General features: G+C 42.4%; 1 long non-coding RNA gene across 1 annotated transcript in view; it reads left to right on the top strand.

Annotated features, from left to right (window-relative positions):
- The first annotated feature begins 5,746 nt into the window (after positions 1-5,746).
- LOC101176407 overlaps positions 5,747-20,893 on the top strand; it is a 67,506-nt gene continuing 52,359 nt past the window's right edge. Inside the window, exons 1-2 of the long non-coding RNA XR_001114807.2 lie at positions 5,747-5,859; positions 6,121-6,204. This is a non-coding gene — a long non-coding RNA (uncharacterized LOC101176407). The remainder of the gene's footprint in view (positions 5,860-6,120; positions 6,205-20,893) is intronic.

Below are 20,893 nucleotides of genomic sequence, written 5' to 3'. Positions count from 1 at the left end.
GGAACACTGCCTCCTTCAGGCCAACTTTTTGGACTTCCTCACTGTCTTCTGAGCCCCCAGGTCTTCCAACACTTTTGCGGCCACTTCCCTGTATTAAATGCCCTCTGTTTGAAATATCTAGAATAATTTTCATTTTCATGGTTGGACTGATTCAACACTTTCCCTCCCACTCAAATTCAGTAAGATCTACTCTCTTATGACAGATATCTACCCACTCATTGCTTCCCAATGCAGACATAAATTTGGATCCCAGGCCATGGAAGAGCAGGTCAAGATTTGCTCCTTAGAATTGTTGCTTTAGTAACATGTGGAGAAGGATGGTGGATGCTGAGACTAGATGAGATTTGTTGAGAGTCAATTGCAATAATCCAGGAGGGAGAGGACAAGGGCGTAAAGTCAGATTGTTTCACTGCAGAAGTAGAGGGAGGAAAGGGACACTAGAGATGCAGAAGAGGCAGAATCAGGTCCCTGATTGGATGGGGCATTTTGGGAAGATGAAGGAGGCTGGAATGATTCCCAGGTTCCTCCAGAGTGAATGGATGACACTTGTGTTCTTGACTGAGCTTGAGGACACAAGAAGAGGGGCAGCAGATCTAGATGGCTGGGAAGATCATGAGTTTGTGGCACGTTGAGTTTGGGGGGGCATGTTGTACTCAGGAAAGGGCAGGAGAGAGACGGTTTAACGTTACAGCATAGATAATAAGAAATCTATGGATATATAGGTGAAATCTCCTGGAGATGTGCATAGAAAAGAGTTAAAGGCAGAACATGGAAGAGCCTTAACAGGGACAGAAAAGGCAGAGGACTGAGTTGAAACAGCCCAAGAGCTCAGAGGAGAGCCAGGGAAGAGCAACATCATGGAGACCAAGGGAGAGCATGTTCAAGAAGGGAATGGTCACTGTGTCAAAGCCTGCTTTTAGTGCAAACTAAATATGGCCTGAGAAGGACTCCATACTTCCATATTTGAGTCCTTGTGGATGAACTGTAACGTAGCTTAATAGGCAGACAAAATTGAAAACCTAACTTCATAGTATGCACCTGTAACAATAGCTAAGTCTTAGCCAATCCAAGCGGCCATACTTCAACCATTCATACACTGCTGAGTGTTCAAACTGTGTTCAAATAAGTCAAACACCAGCCTGTAACCAATCCAACCGCTCTGTGCCTCACTTCCTATTTCTGTACGTCATTTCTCTCTTTTTTGTCTACAAATCTTCTTCCACCACGTGGCTGTGCTGGAGTCTCTGTGAATCGCTGTGATTCTGGGGGCTGCCCTATTCGCAAATCATTCATTGCTCAATTAAACTCCTTTAAATTTAATTCGGCTGAAGTTTTTCTTTTATCACTGCGCAATGGCCAAGAAGGACCAGTCATTGGAATTGACTGCTAGGAGGATATGTACAGACGTGGGTAAGTGAGAGATGTAGATACTCAAGCTTGAATAAGTTTATGCCTGATGGCTACACACACACACACACTCTCTCTCTCTCTCTCTCTCTCTCTCTCTCTCTCTCTCTCTCCCCTTTTTAGAGTTATATTTTAGGCAAGAAAGATGGTATCTATTATACATCATCTGGTTGCTCCAGTCTAGAGGAAAAGAGTGAGCAGATTTTGGTTGGCTTTTTCATTTTCTTCTCTACACACATGTAACACAGGGGTCTCATCAAGAGACCAGTAGAACCTCAAGGGCTCTGACCTTTGATCCTAATCTGCAGAGAAAATGAGGAGCTGTTGGTTAAAGTCCCAGTTGATGGGGCCAAAATCTACCTACCTCCCTTCCTTTCTTTCTTTCTCTCTCTCTCTCTCTCTCTCTCTTTCTTTCTTTCTTTCTCTTTCCTTCCCTCCCTCCCTCCCTTCCTTCTGTCCTTGCTTGCTTGATGGAGTCTCACTCTGTGGCCCAGGCTGGAGTGCAGTGGTGCGATCTTGGCTCACTACAAGCTCCACCTCCCAGGTTCGTGCCATTCTCCTGCCTCAGCCTCCTGAGTAGCTGGGACTACAGGCGCCCATCACCACGCCCTGCTTATTTTTGTATTTTTAGTACAGATGGGGTTTCACCGTGGTCTCGATCTCCTGACCTCGTGATTTGCCCGCCTCGGCCTCCAAAAGTTCTGGGATTATAGCCGTGAGCCACCACGCCAGGCCCGCCCTTCCTTCCTTCCTTTCTTTCTTTCTTTCTCTTTCTTTCTTTCTTTCTTTTCTTTCTTTCTTTCTTTCTTTCTTTCTTTCTTTCTTTCTTTCTTTCTTTCTTTCTTCCTTTCTTCCTTCCTCCCTTCCTCCCTTCCCTCCCTCCCTCCCTCCCTTCTTTCTTTCTTTCCTTCTTTCTTTCTTTCTTTCTTTCTTTCTTTCTTTCTTTCTTCTTTCTTTTCTTTCTTTTTTTTTCTCTCTCTCTCTTTCCTTCCTTCTTTCTCTCCTTTCTCTCTTTCTCTCCTTTCTCTCTTTCTCTCCTTTCTCTCTTTCTTTCTTTCTTTCTTTCTTTCTCTCTTCTGACTCTATCTCCCGGGCTGGAGTGCAGTGGTGCAATCTTGGCTCACTGCAACCTCCGCCTCCTGGGTTCAAGTGATTATCCTGCCTCAGCCTCTCGAGTTGCTGGGATAACAGGTGCATACCACCACACCTGGCTAATTTTTGTATTTTTAGTAGAGATGGGGTTTCACCATGTTGGACAGGCTGGTCTCGAATTCCTGACCTCAGGTGACCCTCCCACCTTGGCCTCCCAAAGTGCTGGGATTACAGGTGTGAGCCACACTGCTCTGGGCGCCACTTTCTCCTGTAAGATGCTTTGAATAATTTGGTGTCTCTAAGAGTTCTGAGAGTTGTCTGGGCTTTAATTTTTGATTCACCAAAGCAGCACTGATGAACACAGGGCCATTCAGGTGACGGAACTTCCTGGTGTCACGTGGGAAGATGCTGCTGATGCCCACACAGACACACGGAGCAGTTGATTAGTGTCACCACTGAGATGGTTTTCAACATCATTTTACTACTAAGACTGCAGGCCCAGATTCTCCTGAGCCAAGAGAGGTGAGGTGTAGGGTGGTGGGTATGGAGGGGGGCTAGTAAAGGACAAACAACAAGTAACATCTTCTGGCTTAGAGTCCTCTCAAATTATCTGAAATGATATTGCTTGGAGCCTCCTTACCCTTATATTGCCCTTTAGTTCACTGGGCAGAGCAGAGGTGCCAAGATGTAGAGTGGAGGAGAGTTTGGGGGCACAAGGGGTTTACTGGAGTCATTAACAAGAGCATTGATCCTTCATAGGTGGAGGTGGCTGTATCCCCAGGAATCCCAGAGAGCCTGTCATAGATGCTTCTTTGTGGCAGTGGTCAGGGTTCTCACCTGGGCTGTAAATTGGACTCTCCTGGGGAGCTTAGACAACACCAGGCCTGACCCCCATACCTGCCCCATCCTCCTCTCTGCCCCTGATTTGTGCTTCTGTTGGTCTGGAACAGGCCTAACTATCAGAGTTTTTAAAAAGCTGCCCAAGTGTGGCCAGGGTGAAGAATTTTTGAGTTCTAGATTATTCTTTTGGGTTTTTAAAGGGTATGAACCTTCCTATACAACAAAGGAAACAATCATTGACGTGAAAAGGCAACGTATGGAATGGGAGAAAATATTTGCAAATTATCCATTTGACAGGAGGTGAATAGCCACAATATATAAGGAACTCACACAATTCAGAAGCCAGAAAACAAATAACCCCATTAAAAAATGATAAAAACATTTCCCCAAAGAATTTATACAAATGGCCAACGAGCACATGAAATGTGCTTAATTAATATCACTAATCATCAGGAAAATGCAAATCAAAACCAGAGTGAGCTATCACCTCACACATGTTAGGGTGACTATCATCAAAAAGACAAAAGATCAGCATTGGCAAGAATGTGTGGAAAAGGGAAACGTGCACAGTCTAGATGGGAATGTCAATTAGTACAGGGAGGTTCCTCAACACACTCAAAATAGAACTCCCATATGATCCAGCAATCTCAAATCTCAGTATATATCCAAAAGAAAGAAAATTACCATCTCAAAGAGATATTTGCACTTCCAAGTTCATTTTAGCATTATTCACAATAGCCATGATAAAAACAATCTATGTGTCCATCAATGGATGAGTGGATAAAGAAAATGTCATAAACACACACACATTATGAAGTATTAATTAATTTATTGTTATTATTACTATTATTATTTTTTGAGACAGAGTCTTACTCTGTCACCCAGGCTGGAGTTAGTGGCATGATCTCAGCTCACCGCAACCTCTGCCTCCCGGCTTCAAGCGATTCTCCTGCCTCCGCCTCCCAAGTAGCTGAGACTACAGGCGCACACCACCACGCCTGGCTAGTTTTTGTATTTTTAGTAGAGACAGGGTTTCACCATGTTGGCCAGGCTGTTCTCGAACTCCTGACCTCAAATGATCCGCCTGCTTTGGCCTCCCAAAGTGCTGGAATTACAGGCGTGAACCACCATGCCTGGCCTATTATTTAATGTTTAAAAGAAAGAAATTTTGTCATTTGTGACAACATTGAACCTGGAGGACATTTTGTGAAGTGAAATAAGACAGGCACAGAGAGACAAATGCTGATGTCACTTATATGTGGAATCCAAAAGAGTCAAACTCATAGAAACAGAAAGTAGGGGGTTGTTACCAGAGGTCGGACCAATGGAAAGGTAGAGGAAATGAGGAGCATTGGTTAAGGGGAGCAAACTTTCAGTTATAAGATGAATAAGTTCTGGAGATCTAAGGTACAGCATGGTGACTATAGGATTAATAATAATGTATTCTATGTTTGAAATTTGCTAAGAGGTTAGATCTTAAGTTGTCTCACCACACACACACACACACACACACACACACCACACCACACAAAGGTAACTGTGAAGCGATGGATATGCTAATTAGCTTAATTGTGATAATCATTTCACAATGCATACATATATCAAAACATTATGTTGTGTATCTTAACTATATACTTTTATTGTTGTTTTAGAGACATGGGTCCCATTCTGTCACCCAGGCTGGAGTGCAGTGGTGCCATAATAGCTTACTGCAGCCTTGAGCCCCTGGGCTCAAGTGAGCCTTCTCCCCAGGCTCCTGAATGGCTAAGGTGTGCATCACCAGAGCCAGTTAATTTTTGTATTTTATGTAGAGATGAGGTCTCACTATATTCCTCAGGCTGGTCTCAAACTCTTGACCTCCAGTGATCCTCCCACCTTGGCTCCCTGAAATGTTGGGATTACAGACGTGAGCCACTGCACGTGTTCTCATTTGTTAATTATACTTCAATTAACCTGTGGAGGGTAAGAGCATAAGCCTTCTGGGGAGGTTTGGCACTTGGCTGTGATGCAGGCCTTCTGACTTTTTTTCCTTTCTTTTTAAAATAATTAAAATAGAGATGGGGGTCTCACAAGTCCAGGCTGGTCTCAAACTCCTGGTCTCAAGTGATCCTACCACCTCAGCCTCCCAAAGTGCTGGGATTACAGGTGTGAGCCATGGTGCCCAGCCATGACTTTGTTACCCAGCTCATCTTTGCCTCACACTGGCTGATGTCAGCTGCTGCGATAGGTGAGGTTTTAAGGGGGGTGGAGCGGGATTGGCAGGGGGCAGTTTTGCCATCAGAGTGGAGGCGAGGGGGCTGTTGTGGTGGCAGTCAGCAGCTGCCTGAGGATCTGGGAGAGACCTAGCAGGCAGTGAGGACAGTGGGTGGCAAGGGGCCTCAGAGCTCTGTGACCTCATAATTTTCCTGTGGGACCACAAAGGTGGCTTCCACAGGGCATAGTGGTTATCAGCTGTGCCTCCCCTCTTAGAGGTCCTCGGAGTCCGGAGTCCTCGAAGGGAAATCTGACACAATGAAGCAGGTGTGAGTCCGGCCCCTTTCTCCCATGCCTTAGACAGGGCTCCAGGGACTGCTTCAGGGGAGATGTCAGAGGGCAGCCGGGACCGGGAAGCGAGGAAGAAAGCAGAGTGACAGTGAGAGGGGGGAAAACTACAAGAGTAATTGTTTGTACGCTTGGATCTGGACTTTTAGAGCTGGTCAGGACCTGACAGATCCTTCAGCCCAGTTCTCCCGGCTCTCAAACGCTGGCATCATTTATAATTCCCTGGAAAATCACCAGCAGGTAAATGAAGGAGAAAAGAAAAGAACAAAATCCACCGGGAACCAGAGACTTCCAGGCTCCAAGACAGGCAATCTCCACCAGGAAGTAAGTATAAAATCAACTTACAGTACTTCTTTCTTTAGCACTTAAAATGGATTTTATCTGATTAATGTCCAACAGAGACAAGGGCAACTCCTGGAGGAGCTGTTTCCTCACCCTATACGGCAGCTAGTTCCTCATTTGTCCTTCAGGGGCATGTAGAATCGTTCATTCACTGAATATTTACTGAGCATCTACTCTGCGCTGAGCACTGTTCTAGATGCTCAGAGTGGTGAACAAATCAGGTGAGGGAGGATCCTAGCCAGCCAGAGTTTACAGTGTCTTGCATGAGGGGGCTCAGGATATGCCATCCCAAACTACGACTGTAGGAAATTAGCACATGCCATCCCAAAATATGCCCTTTGGCTTAAAGGATTATGTTGATTTGATTATTTTGAGAAACTGCAGACACAGGAGAAGCCCTGAAAAGTTAGTCTTCTGGAAGAGAAATTTACATCTACAAAGGAAATCTCCATTTATAAGTGTGTCTTCCTCTGCACTAGGAAGAGAAGGATGACTAAATCAGAGAAGTCTCTTGTCAGAGAAAGCACGGACTTCAGTCTGCAGACTGGAGAGAACATACCTTTGTTTTATGATGATTTTTCTTGCCATCTCATCTTAACTGGGTCTTTCCCCACACTTTCTTTCTTTGTAGTTTAAATTACCCCTTTGAGATCTATTCTAGAGATTACTCATCTCTCTGACTTATCTCCCATGGATACAAGAGGTATATATTGTATTAAACTACTGTTTGTTTTTCTCTTGTTAATCTGTCTTTTGTTACAGAGAAGCCCAGCTAAGAACTCAGGAAGGGTGGAGGAGAAAATTATTTTTCCTGCCTGCATGGATGAGATGGATGGCAAACAAATACTTAACTGGCAGTGCTAAGTGGCATGGAGAACATGAAGTTGAGAGCAGCTCGGGAAGGCTGGTGTGTGTGAATGGGGTCGCTATTTTCAGTAGGGTGATGGGGAAGGGGCTCACTAGCAGGGGAATCCTAAGCAGAGACCTGGAAGGTCTGGAGGAGCTCATGTATGCACAGACGGAATAGGGGTGGCACTCAGAGGGAACAGCAAGTATGAAAGCCCTAAATTGGGGTGTCCTGAATGTGTTGGACTAGCAAGGAGGCTGGTGTGGCTGGAGAGAAGTTCTAACACTGATAAGTTCATTGCCCTATGCACACAGCATGTCGCCAGGTTGCAGCAGAGAAAGGGGTTCAATCTGAGGGTCACTGAACGAGAAGATGGGAGGAAATCTCAAGTCCGTCTCCCCAAGGAGTTTGGAAGTTAGGGTTTTTAAAGGTTTTGGAGTGGGCTGAAGTGTCAAGATTGTTGATTGGTAGAAGAGTGAAGGGTGAAGTCACAAGACAGGGAGAGGAAGAAGCTGTGTTCTCAGACTGACCCTGTTCCTCTGTGGGGGTCTTCAAACTGGCTGCTATAATTTGGGGTCTGAAAAACATCTTAAGCAATCCTTAACCAAAAGCATTACGATTCTAATGTTAGACATCCTGTCTATAGGAACAACGAGGATGCAAATGGGCAGGATGTGGTGCCAGCTGACTTTTAGTAACAAGGAAGTGGGCCTGAGTGCACCCTGATGAATCCTTGATTGTAACTGTATTTCTGTCCAGAACCACGGCATGCAATTCTTGTCAAACCTCTGGGATTGGTTTCAAAGTGATAACTTTGAAAAGAGAAAATGGGGGAACGTTGGCCAATGAGGCCACAGAGAGCCTGACCTCAAAGGTCCTTGTGTAGTAAAGGGTTAATCTTACCCAAAGAGAGGTCTGGCCTTGGTTCTCTGCTCCTGGGAGGTGATCTCTGTGGCCTTGCAATGTCCTGCCTGGTAAAAGTGTTTTTTTACCTTGGGGCCTTGGGGTACACTGGATTCTGAATTATGATGGGGGCCTTAGGTCATATCATATCAGCTTGATTTCTGGAGGAAAACAAAACATCAGCCATGAAGACAATCGACCATATCTATGTAGAGAGCCCCAAGAAAAGCTCTGGATACCAAGGCTCAAATGACCTTTCCCAGTTGGCCATACTCTGTGTGCACCATCATGCATCACGGCTGGGAGAAGTCAGTGCTATCTGTTGCTCCACTGGGAAAGGACCCCTGGGAGCTCTTGCACTTGGCCCCATGCATCCCTTCTCTTGGTGAATTTAATCTGTGTCCTTTCCCTGTAAGAAACCATAACCATGAGTATAATAGCTGTCAGTGAGCTCTGTGAAGATTTTCAATGAGTTATCAAAAATTGAGGTCTGAGGACCCCAGAACTTGCAATTGGTGTCAGAAGTGAGAGTTGTCTTGGAACTACCTCCTAACTTTACAGGCTTATACAATGTCTTATGGACTTTGGCTCTTACTTTAGGTGAACTGAGGGCTATTGTTTTGCAGGCTTTGAGCAGAGGAGTGATGTGAGCTGACTATACATTTTTTTTTTTTTATTATACTTAAAGTTCTGGGATACACGTGCAGAACACACAGGTTTGTTACATAGGTATACATGTGCCATGGTGTTTGCTGCACCTATCAACCCATCATCTACATTAGGCATTTCTCCGAATGCTATCCTTCCCTTTTGCCCCCCCATCCTGTTGACAGGCCCCAGTGTGTGATGTCCCCCTCCCTGTGTTCATGTGTTCTCATTGTCAGCTCACACTTCTGAGTGTGAGAACATGCGATGCTTGGTTTTCTGTTCCTGTGTTAGTTTGCTGAGAATGATGGTTTCCAACTTCATCCATGTCTCTGCAAAGGACATTAAATTATTCTTTTTTATGACTCCATAGTATTCCATGGTGTATATGTGCCACATTTTCTTTATCCAGTCCATCACTGATGGGCATTTGGGTTGGTTCCAAGTCTTTGCTATTGTGAATAGTGCTGCAATAAACATATGTGTGCATGTGTTTCTTCTTCTTCTTCTTCTTCTTCTTCTTCTTCTTCTTCTTCTTCTTCTTCCTTCTTCTTCCTCTTCTTCTTCCTCTTCCTCCTCTCCTCTTCCTCTTCTTCTTCTTCCTATTTTTTTTTTTTTTTTGAGATGGAGTCTCCAGGCTGGAGTGTAGTGGCATGATCTCAGCCCATTGCAACCTCCAACTCCCTGGCTCAAGCGATTCTCCTGCCTCAGCCTCCTGAGTTGCTGGGATTACAGGCATGTGCTACCATGCCCAGCTAATTTTTGTATTTTTAGTAGAGACGGGGTTTCACCATGTTGGCCAGGATGGTCTCGATCTCCTGACCTCGTGATCTGTCTGTCTCGGCCTCCCAAAGTGCTGAGATTACAGGCATCAACCACCATGCCTGGTGCTGGCATATGTGTTTTTATAGTAGAATGATTTATAATCCTTTGGGTATATACCCAGTAATGGGATTGCTGGGTCAAATGGTATTTTTGGTTCTAGGTCCTTGAGGAATCACCACACTGTCTTCTGCAGTGGCTGAACTAATTTATACTCCCATCAACAGTATAAAAGCGTTCCTATTTCTCCACATCCTCTTCAGGATCTGTTGTTTCCTGATTTTTTAATGATCGCCATTCTAACTGGCATGAGATGGTGTCTCATTGTGGTTTTGATTTGCATTTCTCTAATGACCAGTGATGATGAGCTTTTTTTCATGTTTGTTGGCTGTGCAAATGTCTCCTTTTGAGAAGTGCCTGTTCATATCCTTTGCCTACTTTTCAATGGGATTGTTTGTTTTTCTGTTGTAAATTTGTTTAAGTTCCTTGTAGATTCTGGATATTAGCCCTTTGTCGGATGGATAGATTGCAAAAATTTTCTCCCATTCTGTAGGTTGCTTGTTGATTCTGATGACAGTTTCTTTTGCTGTGCAGAAGCTCTATAGCTTAATTAGATCCCATTTGTCAATTTTGGCTTCTGTTGCCATTGCTTTTTGTGTTTTAGTCATGAAACTTTTGCCCATGCCTATGTCCTGAATGATATTGCCTAGGTTTTCTTCTAGGGTTTTTATGGTTTTAGGTCTTACATTTAAGTCTTTAATCCATCTTAAGTTAATTTTTGTATAAGGTGTAAGAAAGGGGTCCAGTTTCAGTTTTCTGCCCATGGCTAGCCAGTTTTCCTAACACCATTTATTAAAAAGGGCATCCTTTCCCCATTGCTCATTTTTGTCAGGTTTGTCAAAGATCAGATGGTTGTAGATGCACACACCTTGTTTCTGAGGCCTCTGTTCTGTTCCATTGGTCTATATATCTTTTTTGGTACCAGTACCATGCTGTTTTGGTTACTGTAGGCTTGTAGTATAGCTTGAAGTCAGATAGCATGATGCCTCAAGTTTGGTTCTTTTTGCTTAGGATTGTCTTGGCTATACAGGCTCATTTTTTGGTTCCATATGAAATTTAAAGTAGTTTTTTCTAATTCTGTGAAGAAAGTTAATGGTAGCTTGATGGGAATAGCATTGAATCTATAAATTACTTTGGGCAGTGTGGCCATTTTCACAATATTGATTCTTCCTATCTATGAGCATGGAATGTTTTTCCATTTGTTTGTGTCCTCTCTTATTTCCTTGAGCAGTGGTTTGTAGTTCTTATTAAAGAGGTTCTTCACATCCCTTGTAAGTTGTATTCCTATGTATTTTATTCTCTTTGTAGCAATTGTGAATGGGAGTTCACTCATGATTTGACTCTCTGTTTGTCTATTATTAGTGTATAGAAGTGCTTGTGATTTTTGCATATTTATTTTGTATTCTGAGACTTTGCTGAATTTGCTTATCAGCTTAAGGAGTTTTTGGGCTGAGATGATGGGGTTTTCTAAATATACAATCATGTCATCTGAAAACAGAGACAATTTGACTTCCTCTCTTTCTGTTTGAATACCCTTTAATTCTTTCTCTTGCCTGATTGCCCTGGCCAGAACTTCCAATACTATGTTGAATAGGAGTGGTGAGAGAGTGCACCCTTGCCTTGTGCTGGTTTTCAAAGGCAATGCTTCCAGCTTTTGCCCATTCAGTATGATATTGGCTGTGGGTTTGTCATAAATGGCTCTTATTACTTTGAGATACGTTCCATCAATGCCTAGTTTATTGAGTGTTTTTAGCATGAAGTGGTGTTGAATTTTATCCAAGGCCTTTTCTGCATCTATTGAGATAATCATGTGGCTTTTGTCATTGGTTCTTTTTATGTGATGGATTATGTTTATTGATTTGTGTATGTTGAACCAGCCTTGCATCCCATGGATGAAGCTGACTTGATCATGGTGGATAAGCTTTTTAATGTGCTGTTGGATTCGGTTATCCAGTATTTTATTGAGGACTTTTGCATCAATGTTCATCAGGGATATTGGCCTGAAATTTTCTTTTTTTATTGTGTCTCTGCCAGGTTTTGGTATGAGGATGATGCTGGCCTCATAAAATGAGTTAGGGAGGAGTCCCTCTTTTTCTATTGTTTGGAATAGTTTCAGAAGGAATGGTACCAGCTCTTCTTTGTACCTCTGGTAGAATTTTGCTATGAATCCGTCTGGTCCTGGGTTTTTTTTTTTTTTTTTTTAGGTTGGTAGCCTATTAGTTACTGCCTAAATTTCAGAACTTGTTTTTGATCCATTTGAGGATTCAACTTCTTCCTGGTTTAGTCTTGGCAGGGTGTACGTGTCCAGGAATTTATCCATTTCTTCTAGATTTTCTAGTTTATTTGCATAGAGGTGTTTATAGTATTCTCTGATGGTAGTTTATATTTTGGTGGGATCAGTGATGATATCCCCTTTATCATTTTTTATTTTGTCTATTTGATTCTTCTCTCTTCTTTATTAGTCTGGCTAGCAGTCTATCTATTTTGTTAACCTTTTCAAACAAGCAGCTCCTGGATTCATTGATTTTTTGAAGTGTTTTTCATGTCTCTATCTCCTTCAGTTCTGCTCTGATATTAGTTATTTCTTGTCTTCTGCTAGCTTTTGAGTTTGTTTGCTCTTGCTTCTCTAGTTCTTTTAACTGTGATGTTAGGGTGTCAATTTTAGATCTTTCCCACTTTCTCGTGTGGGTATTTAGTGCTATCAATTTCCCTCTAAACGCTGCTTTAGCTGTGTCCCAGAGATTCTGGTACATTGTGTCTTTGTTCTCATTGGTTTCAAATAACTTATTTATTTCTGCCTTGATTTTGTTATTTACCTAATACAGGAGCAGGTTGTTCAGTTTCCATGTAGTTGTGTGGTTTTGAGTGAGTTTCCTAATCCTGAGTTCTAATTTGATTGTACTGTGGTCTAAGAGATGGTTTGTTATGATTTCTCTTCTTTTACATTTGCTGAGGAGTGTTTTATTTCCAATTATTTGGTCAATTTTAGAAAAAAGTGTGATGTGGTGCTGAGAAGAATGTATATTCTGTTGATTTGGGGTGGAGAGTTCTGTAGATGTCTGTTAGGTCCACTTGGTCCAGAGCTGAGTTCAGCTGATATCCTTGTTAATTTTCTGTCTTGTTGATCTGTAATATTGACTGTGGGGTGTTAAATTCCCCTACTATTATTGTGTGGGAGTCTAAGTCTCTTCATAGGTCTCTAAGGACTTGCTTTATGAACCTGCATGCTCCTGTATTGGGTGCATATATATTTAGGATAGTTAGCTCTTCGTGTTGCATTGATCCCCTTACCATTATGTAATGCCCTTGTTTGTCTCTTTTGATCTTTGTTGGTTTAAAGTCTGTTTTATCAGAGACTAGGATTGCAACCCCTGCCTTTTTTTGCTTTCCATTTGCTTGGTAAGTCTTCCTCCATCCCTTTATTTTGAGCCTATGTGTGTCTTTGCACATGAGATGGGTCTCCTGAATACAGCACCCTGATAGGTCTTGACTCTTTACCTAATTTGCCAGTCTCTGTCTTTTAATTGGGGCATTTAGCCCATTTATTCTTTCTTTCTTTCTTTGTTTATTTTTGAGATGGAGTTTCACTCTTGTTGCCCAGGCTGGAGCGCAATGGCCCACTCTCGGCTCACTGCAACCTCCACCTCCTGGGTTCAAGTGATTCTCCTGCCTCAGCCTCCCAAGTAGCTGAGATTGCAGGTGCCCGCCACCACACCCAGCTGATTTTTGTATTTTTAGTAGAGACAAGGTTTCACCATGTTGGTCATGCTGGTGTCGAACTCCTGACCTCAGGCAATCTGCCTGCCTCGGCCTACCAACGTGCTGGGATTACAGGCATGAGCCACTGCACCCAGCTGCCCATTTATATTTAAGGTTAATATTGTTGCATGTGAATTTAATCCTGTCATCATGATGCTAGCTGGTTATTTTGCACATTAGTTGATGCAGTTTCTTCATAGTGTCATTGGTCTTTATAGTTTGGTATGTTTTTGCAGTGGCTGGTACCAGTTTTTCCTTTCTGTATTTAGTGCTTCCTTCAGGAGCTCTTGTAAGGCAGGCCTGGTGGTGACAAAATCCCTCAGCATTTGCTTGTCTGTAAAGGATTTTATTTCTTCTTTGCTTACGAAGCTTAGTTTGGCTGGATATGAAATTCTGGGTTGGAAATTCTTTTCTCTAGGAATGTTGAATATTGGCCCCCACTCTCTTCTGGCTTGTAGGGTTTCTGCAGAGAGATCCACTGTTAGTCTGATGGGCTTCCCTTTGTGGGTAACCTGACCTTTCTCTCTGGCTGCCCTTAACATTTTTTCCTTTGTTTCAACCTTGGTGAATCTGAAGATTATGTGTTTTGGGGTTGCTCCTCTCAAGGAGTATCTTAATGGTGTTCTCTGTATTTCCTGAATTTGAATGTTGGCCTGTCTTGCTAGGTTGGGGAATTTCTACTGGATAATATCCTGAAGTGTGTTTTCCAACTTGTTTCCATTCTCCCCATCACTTTCAGGTACACCAATCAATTGTAGATTTGGTCTTTTCACATAGTCCCATATTTCTTGGAGGCTTTGTTCATTCCTTTTTATTCTTTTTCTCTAATCTTATGTTCATGCTGTATTTCATTAAGTTGATTTTCAATCTCTGATATCCTTTCTTCCACTTGATCGATTTGGCTATCGATACTTGTGTATACTTCACGAAGTTCTCGAGCTGTGTTTCCTCAGCTCCATCAGGTCATTTATGTTCTCAATTAGGTAATTTATGTTTTTCTCTAAACTGGTTATTCTAGTTAGCAGTTCCTGTAACCTTTTATCAAGGTTCTTAGCCTCCTTGCATTGCATTAGAATACGCTCCTTTAGTTCGGAGGTGTTTGTTATTATCCACCTTCTGAAGCCTACTTCTGTCAATTCGTCAAACTCATTCTTCCCCAGTTTTGTTCCCTTGCTGGTGAGGAGTTGTGATCTTCTGGAGGAGAAGAGGCATTCTGGTTTTTGGGATTTTCAGCATTTTTGTGCTGATTTTTCCTCATCTTCGTGGATTTATCTACCTTTGATCTTTGATGCTGATGACCTTTGGATGACATTTTTGCATGGGCGTTTTTTGTTGATGTTGATGTTATTGCTTTCTCTTTGTTAGTTTTCCTTCTAACTAGGAAGGAAAACTAGGACCCTCTTCTGCAGGTCTGCTGGAGTTTGCTGGAGGTCCACTGCAGACACTGTTTGCCTGGGTATCACCAGAGGAGGCTTGGTGGAAAATGCAGAAATCATCCACCTTCTATGTTGGTCTAATTGGGAGCTGCAGACTGAAGCTGTTCCCATTCGGCCATCTTGCCCAGTGAATTTGTTTTGTTTTTTAAAGACAGGGTCTTGCTCTGTTGCCCAGGCTGGAGTGCAGTGGTGTGATCATAGCTTACTGCAGCCTCAAACTCCTGGGCTCAGGCAATCCACCAGCTTCAGCCTCCCAAGTAGCTGAGACTACAGGTGCATGCCACCATGCTTGGCTAATTTTTTATTTTTATTTTATTTTTGTAGAGATGGGTTCTTGCTTTGTTGCCCAGGCTGGTCTCAAACTCTTGGGCTGAAGCAATTCTCCTGCCCTGGTCTTCCAAAGTGCTGGGATTACTGGCATGAGTCACTGCACCTGGCCTGCCTTTTATTTTAATAAGATTGTACAAGCTGCTATGTTGAGAATGGGCTAAAAGGGAGGTGAAGATAGAGGCAATGAGAATATTTAGAAAGTGATCTGGCCGGGCGCGGTGGCTCACGCTTGTAATCCCAGCACTTTGGGAGGCCAGGGCGGGCGGATCACGAGGTCAGGAGATTGAGACCATGATGAAATCCCGTCTCTACTAAAAATACAAAAAAAAAAAAAAAAAATTAGCCGGGCGTGGTGGCAGGCGCCTGTAGTCCCAGCTACTTGGAGAGGCTGAGGCAGGAGAATGGCCTGAACCCGGGAGGCGGAGCTTGCAGTGAGCCGAGATTTCGCCACTGCACTCCAGCCTGGGCGACAGAGCGAGACTCTGTCTCAAAAAAAAAAAAAAAAAAAAAAAAAAAAGAAAGTGATTCAAATACAGTTCAGGGAAAGGATGATGGTGGTTTGGACCAGGGTGGTGAGGAGTGTCATATTGAGGTCTCTTTGAAGTTACAACTCATAGGACTTGCTAATGGAATGGGCATGATATGTGAGAGAAAGAGAAACTGGGGAGGATTCCAGCTTTGGAGGCTAAACAATTGAAAGAGAGGAGGCAGCCTTTACATGACAGGAGACAGACAAGTAGGGAGTGGGAAGAATTAGTAAATATCATTAGATTTTTTAAATTTTGATTTTTAAAATTTTTAGCTTTTTTTTTTTTTTTTTTTTTAAGAGATGGGTCTTGCTATGTTGTTCAGGGTGATCTTAAACTCCTGGCTTCAAGCAATCCTCCTGCCTTGGCCCCTCAAAGCAATGGGATTACAGGCAGGAGCCACTGCACCCGGCCTCAATTAGATGTTTTTATAAAACTCCCACTTAAGGCAATTGTTAAATGGCTACAAAGCTGAGTTTAATCCACAGGCATCTCCTTTGCCTCCAGGAAAGTGGTGGGAAAAAAATATATATATATACATGCGTACATACATAAATATATATGTGTGCATATGTGTGTCTGGAAAATGTTTCCTATGGCTTAAAAGTCAGAGTTGTGATTTCATCTTATTAGCAACTATTTATCCCCACAAGTGATGAGAGATGAACATGGAATCCTAGAACAGTGGTTGGAAGAGGGACCAGGCCAGTTTTTCAGATGCCTGTTTGGCTTTAGCTATGGCTGGGTCCCCTGCACACTTCCCAACACACTGAGCAAGTACCTTCTTGTGTGATGCACCTCTCTAGATGCGCAGACTGGGTTGATGATCTGAGGCTGTGAGTAGAAAAGAGCAAGAGAAATAAAGTCCTAGTTCAGTTGTGGGTGGAGACAAAATATCCACAGAAAAGGAAAAAGCAACTTCCTCAATTGCCAAATGATGTGTAGGTAATATTCTAATATTCTACTATGATGATAAAAACCATTACAAACATGTATTTTTTGAAAATATCTAAGCTCAAAATGACATCCTGTTTTTTGTTTTTTGTTTTATTTGAGACAGGGTCTCACTCTGTCATCCAGGCTGGAGCACAGTGGTGTGATCATGGTTCACTGCAGCCTCGACCTTCTGGGCTCAAGCAACCCTCAGGCCTTACTTAGCCTCTTGAGTAGTGGGACTATAGGCACATGCCACCATGCCCAGCTAATTTTTAATTTTTTTGTAGAGATGGGGTTTTTCCGTGTTTCCTAGGCTGGGACATCCTTTTAAAATAGCAGACTTATTACAGCAAAATAACAGCTGTACAGTTTTTCTCTCTTTTTCTGTAAAGGGGAATTTTTTTTAAGAGATGAGGTCTTGTTATGTTGCTCAGGCTGGCCTTGAACTCTGGGGCTCAAGCAATCCTCCTGCCTCAACCTCCTGAGTAGCTGAGATTACAGAAGCACAGCACCACATCTGGCTTGTAAAGGGGATTTGACAGTGCCAGTTGTATACCATGTTCATCAACATCTTGCTGTTGAAGGGAGGTGGAGTAATGGTGTGATGGGAGGCAACCTAACTAGGTACAGTTAATGAATGGAAGTCCTGGCGGCAGAATGAGCACCTTGCACGTGGAGTGACAACAACAGGGAAGCTTGGGTCTGGGGGAGGGGGTGTAGCTGGTGAAGGGCAGGGAAGGAGAGAGAGGATGGACAGCCTTGAATGTAATCCCAAGGGGACTTTCCAATAAACGTTAATAAAGTAGAAATGGAAAGGGAACAGCTGAGGAGTTGAAATGATGGCAGAAGAAGTTGTAGTTTGTTGTTTAGGCAGATGATGTGATGGAATTGGAATTTGAGAAGGCTTAGTAGAGTTTATATTTCTATTGTATAAAATGTTCAAAGGTTGGGAAATCAATGATTTACTCATCATCACATTGGGACTGCTGACTAGTATCTTAGCCTGGGTTCTCCGGAAAGCTGATACAGCCACATAGTTAAGGCTTAAGGTCATACTTCACATGCTTTATTTTAGCATATGACCTAGGAGCAGGAGTGAAGGATGGGAGTGAAGCAAAGAAGGAAAGAGAGTCGATTACAGAGCTGTTTTGTTGAGCTGGGCACAGCTCCTGTGTCCAATCTCGTGGGGCTGCCTGAGATGTGTCTTGAAGTCATAAGCCCAGGGAAAGAACAGAGGGGATGCCTTTATCCACTGGATCCATTTTTCCAATGATCAAAGGTTTGTCCTATATAGTATTAATGATTAAAATATTAAAATCCTATGGAGATTATTAGAAAGATGATAATTTAGTAGTTATCATCATCTGGGAACACCAAGCTGGTTCCCACGTGTCAACTACCCTACCAGGGCTGGCAGTGGGGGCCTTGGTCTGGGTGCTGTTAGGTTGCACCTGCTGGTCAGATCCTACACAGTACTAGTCGCAACAGCAATGGATGCAAAGAGAAACAGGTGAGGCTGAGCAGGTGTGGAGTGGTGTCCAAGGGGCATCTTGACCTAGCCAAGGTATCTGGTACAAGTAATAACTTCAGGAAACCTCTTTTCTTGGAAATATTACTGATATTACTGATGGAATATTATCCCCATCAATAATATCATATAATATCATTTTATAAATTATTTTTAATAATAAATTATAAATACAAATTTATATTTATAAATGATAAAATTCAATATAAATTATCTTATAAATTTTGTAAATTATATTATATATTTTATAAATTTTATATTTTATAAATTTATAAAATATTTAATTATTATATCTATATTATTATAATAAATATTCTCATTTCCAATAATGTTAGAAATTCCTACATTTCCAATAATGTTAGAAATATTATTGATGGGAATCTGGCCTGTGGGTTTCCCCCAAGTCTGTTGGTAATACTTGTAGTCTACTAGAAAGTATTTCCCGAAATGGAGAACTATTGTCTGTCATGCGCCATACGTTGAAGTAGACTTTGTCCAGCAGGATGAGGGACTTTATGGTTTGTCACAGGGCTGGAGTACAGCTGAGGTTTGGCTTTAGCCAAGGAAAGCACCTTGAAACCTGGCAGAGAATTACAGTGAACCAGAAGACTAAGTGAAGCATGAACTGGCATAATGTGAGAATCATGGCAGATTCCTATATCCCTCATTTAGGTTCTTTGTTTGGGGGGCCTGGTTCTAAATAAAAAGTCCCTCTGTTGAACCACATGAGAAAAATGGACCCAGAGAAACAAGAGTTCAACGACAAGAAGGAGTTTTGCTCTTTTGCCCAGGCTGGAGTGCAGTGGTGTGATCTCAGCCCACTGTTACCTCTGCTTTCTGGTTTCAAGCGATTCTCCTGGCTCAGCCTCCTGAGTAGCTGGGATTACAGGTGCCCACCACCATGTCCGGCTAATTTTTGTATTTTTAGTAGAGTCAGGGTTTCACCATATTGGCCAGGCTGGTCTCGAACTCCTGACTTCGTGATCCTCCCACCTCGGCCTCCCAAAGTGCTGGGATTACAGGCGTGAGCCACTGTGCCTGGCCCATCCTCAGTAATTTTTATTCATCCTTGCCTCCATGTGCATTGACACAGATCAAACTAGGTTAAAATAAATACTTAAGGGTGGAAAGGAAGATAGCAGACAAGGGCAGAAATGAGTGAGTGCCTTATGATTCATATTTGCAAACCATCTGATTCTGCTACTGCCTTCTTCCCTTCTGCCTGCACCTCAGCATTCTTGAGACAATAGACAGAAGCAAATGACTTGTTCCTAGGCAACTTGGAAGTTCTGCCCCAGAGGCTGCAGAAAACCTTCCTGTGTCTCTGAGTTGGCTCTGTCCTTAAATTTTGCAGCAGGAGAATTACTGAGCTGTTCTTGGGATGATTTTTAGGCTATGTATGTCTACACTTAGGAGGCTGACATCTTATAAATGCATATGGTTTTGTTCAAATGAATACGTAGTTGACAAATACTTGGCTAGAAGTTATAATGACAAATTTAATAGCCCTACTATAGCCTGAACTGTCATCTTTATTTGGGTTAAGCTTGCTAAATGTCAACTGAAATTTTGTACTATAATAACCTGCAGCTTGCTTCCAAAATCAGCCATGTTTTTGACAGATGTAAGTAAATTCAGCTGTCTAGAGGGGCTCATGTGCTATGGAGTGATTAAGAAATGGTCTTTCATTACGGTTATTTAACCCCACGTCTGATAACAGTGTCCTGCTTTTTCATTTCCGTAGATGCTTTCCTGGCTGAAAAACATGAATGACCCAGAATAGTTCATATCTTTGGAAGATCCGTATTTTCCTTGTAAATGAAAGTCATGCATTTGGAATAATAACATGAAATGATGTGAATGGTAGAGACTCAAAAACTTTCTCTTCCAAAAATATTCTACAGATTTTTCTCAGGAAAGCCAAAGGCTCTACAATAGGATGAAGTGGCTCCGGGAGAGTTCTGTTTACTACTTTAATAAGTGACTAAATGTATGGTATTTACGCATATGAAATTGGCTTAACTAGGACATCTCATTTCCTAGCTTTTGCATATAAAAGAGAATTGGCAGTAATTCAGGTTAACTCAAAATGTATCATTTAATTGTCTTTGTCCCACATGACTAGTAAGTAGGTCACTAGCCACTTTTTTTTTTTGAGACAGAGTCTTGCTGTGTTGCCCAGGCTGGAGTGCAGTGGCATGATCTTGGCTCACTGCAACCTCCAACTCCTAGATTCAAGCGATTCTTCTGCCTCAGCCTCCCGAGTAGCTGGGATTACAGTCATGCGCCACCATGCCAGGCTCATTTTTTGTATTTTTAGGAGAGACAGGGTTTCGCCATGTTTGGCAGGCTACTCTCGAACCCCTGACCTCAGAGATCCACCCATCTCAGCCTCCAAAAGTGCTGGGATTACAGGCATGAGCCACCGTGCCTGGCCACAAGCCACTTCTAACCCTACTCTCTCTTGGAAGTTTCGAGTTGTATGCACACTCAGGCCTCTTTGCTTTCCCAGTGTATCAGTTTTGGCCTTATCTTTTTTCTATGTATTTAACTCTTGCTATAGTTCCTTTGGATCGTATAGTAAGATTGCCAAGTGAAAAACTCCTGATGTGTGTTCAAGTCATAGATTCCATTTCTAAATCTCCAAATTCATATGTTTCACTTCTTATCACCTTCTCCTTCCTCCTTCTGTCTCTGCTTCTGTTATTGTGTTCCTGCTTATCCCATTGGTCCTGTCTTAAATTATCCCTTGGATTAAAAATAATAATAATAAAACTTTTTATTATAGAAAATCTCAAATATGTACCAAAGCCTTTAATCATGTAATGTGCCCTCATGTATTTATCACCTAATTTCTATAATTATTAATTCATGGCCA

Source organism: Nomascus leucogenys, chromosome 18 (genome assembly GCF_006542625.1).
Source record: "Nomascus leucogenys isolate Asia chromosome 18, Asia_NLE_v1, whole genome shotgun sequence".
Classification (NCBI taxonomy): Eukaryota; Metazoa; Chordata; class Mammalia; order Primates; family Hylobatidae; genus Nomascus; species Nomascus leucogenys.
Note: the sequence above shows the minus strand (reverse complement) of the source record. Positions and strands in the feature narration are given on the sequence as shown.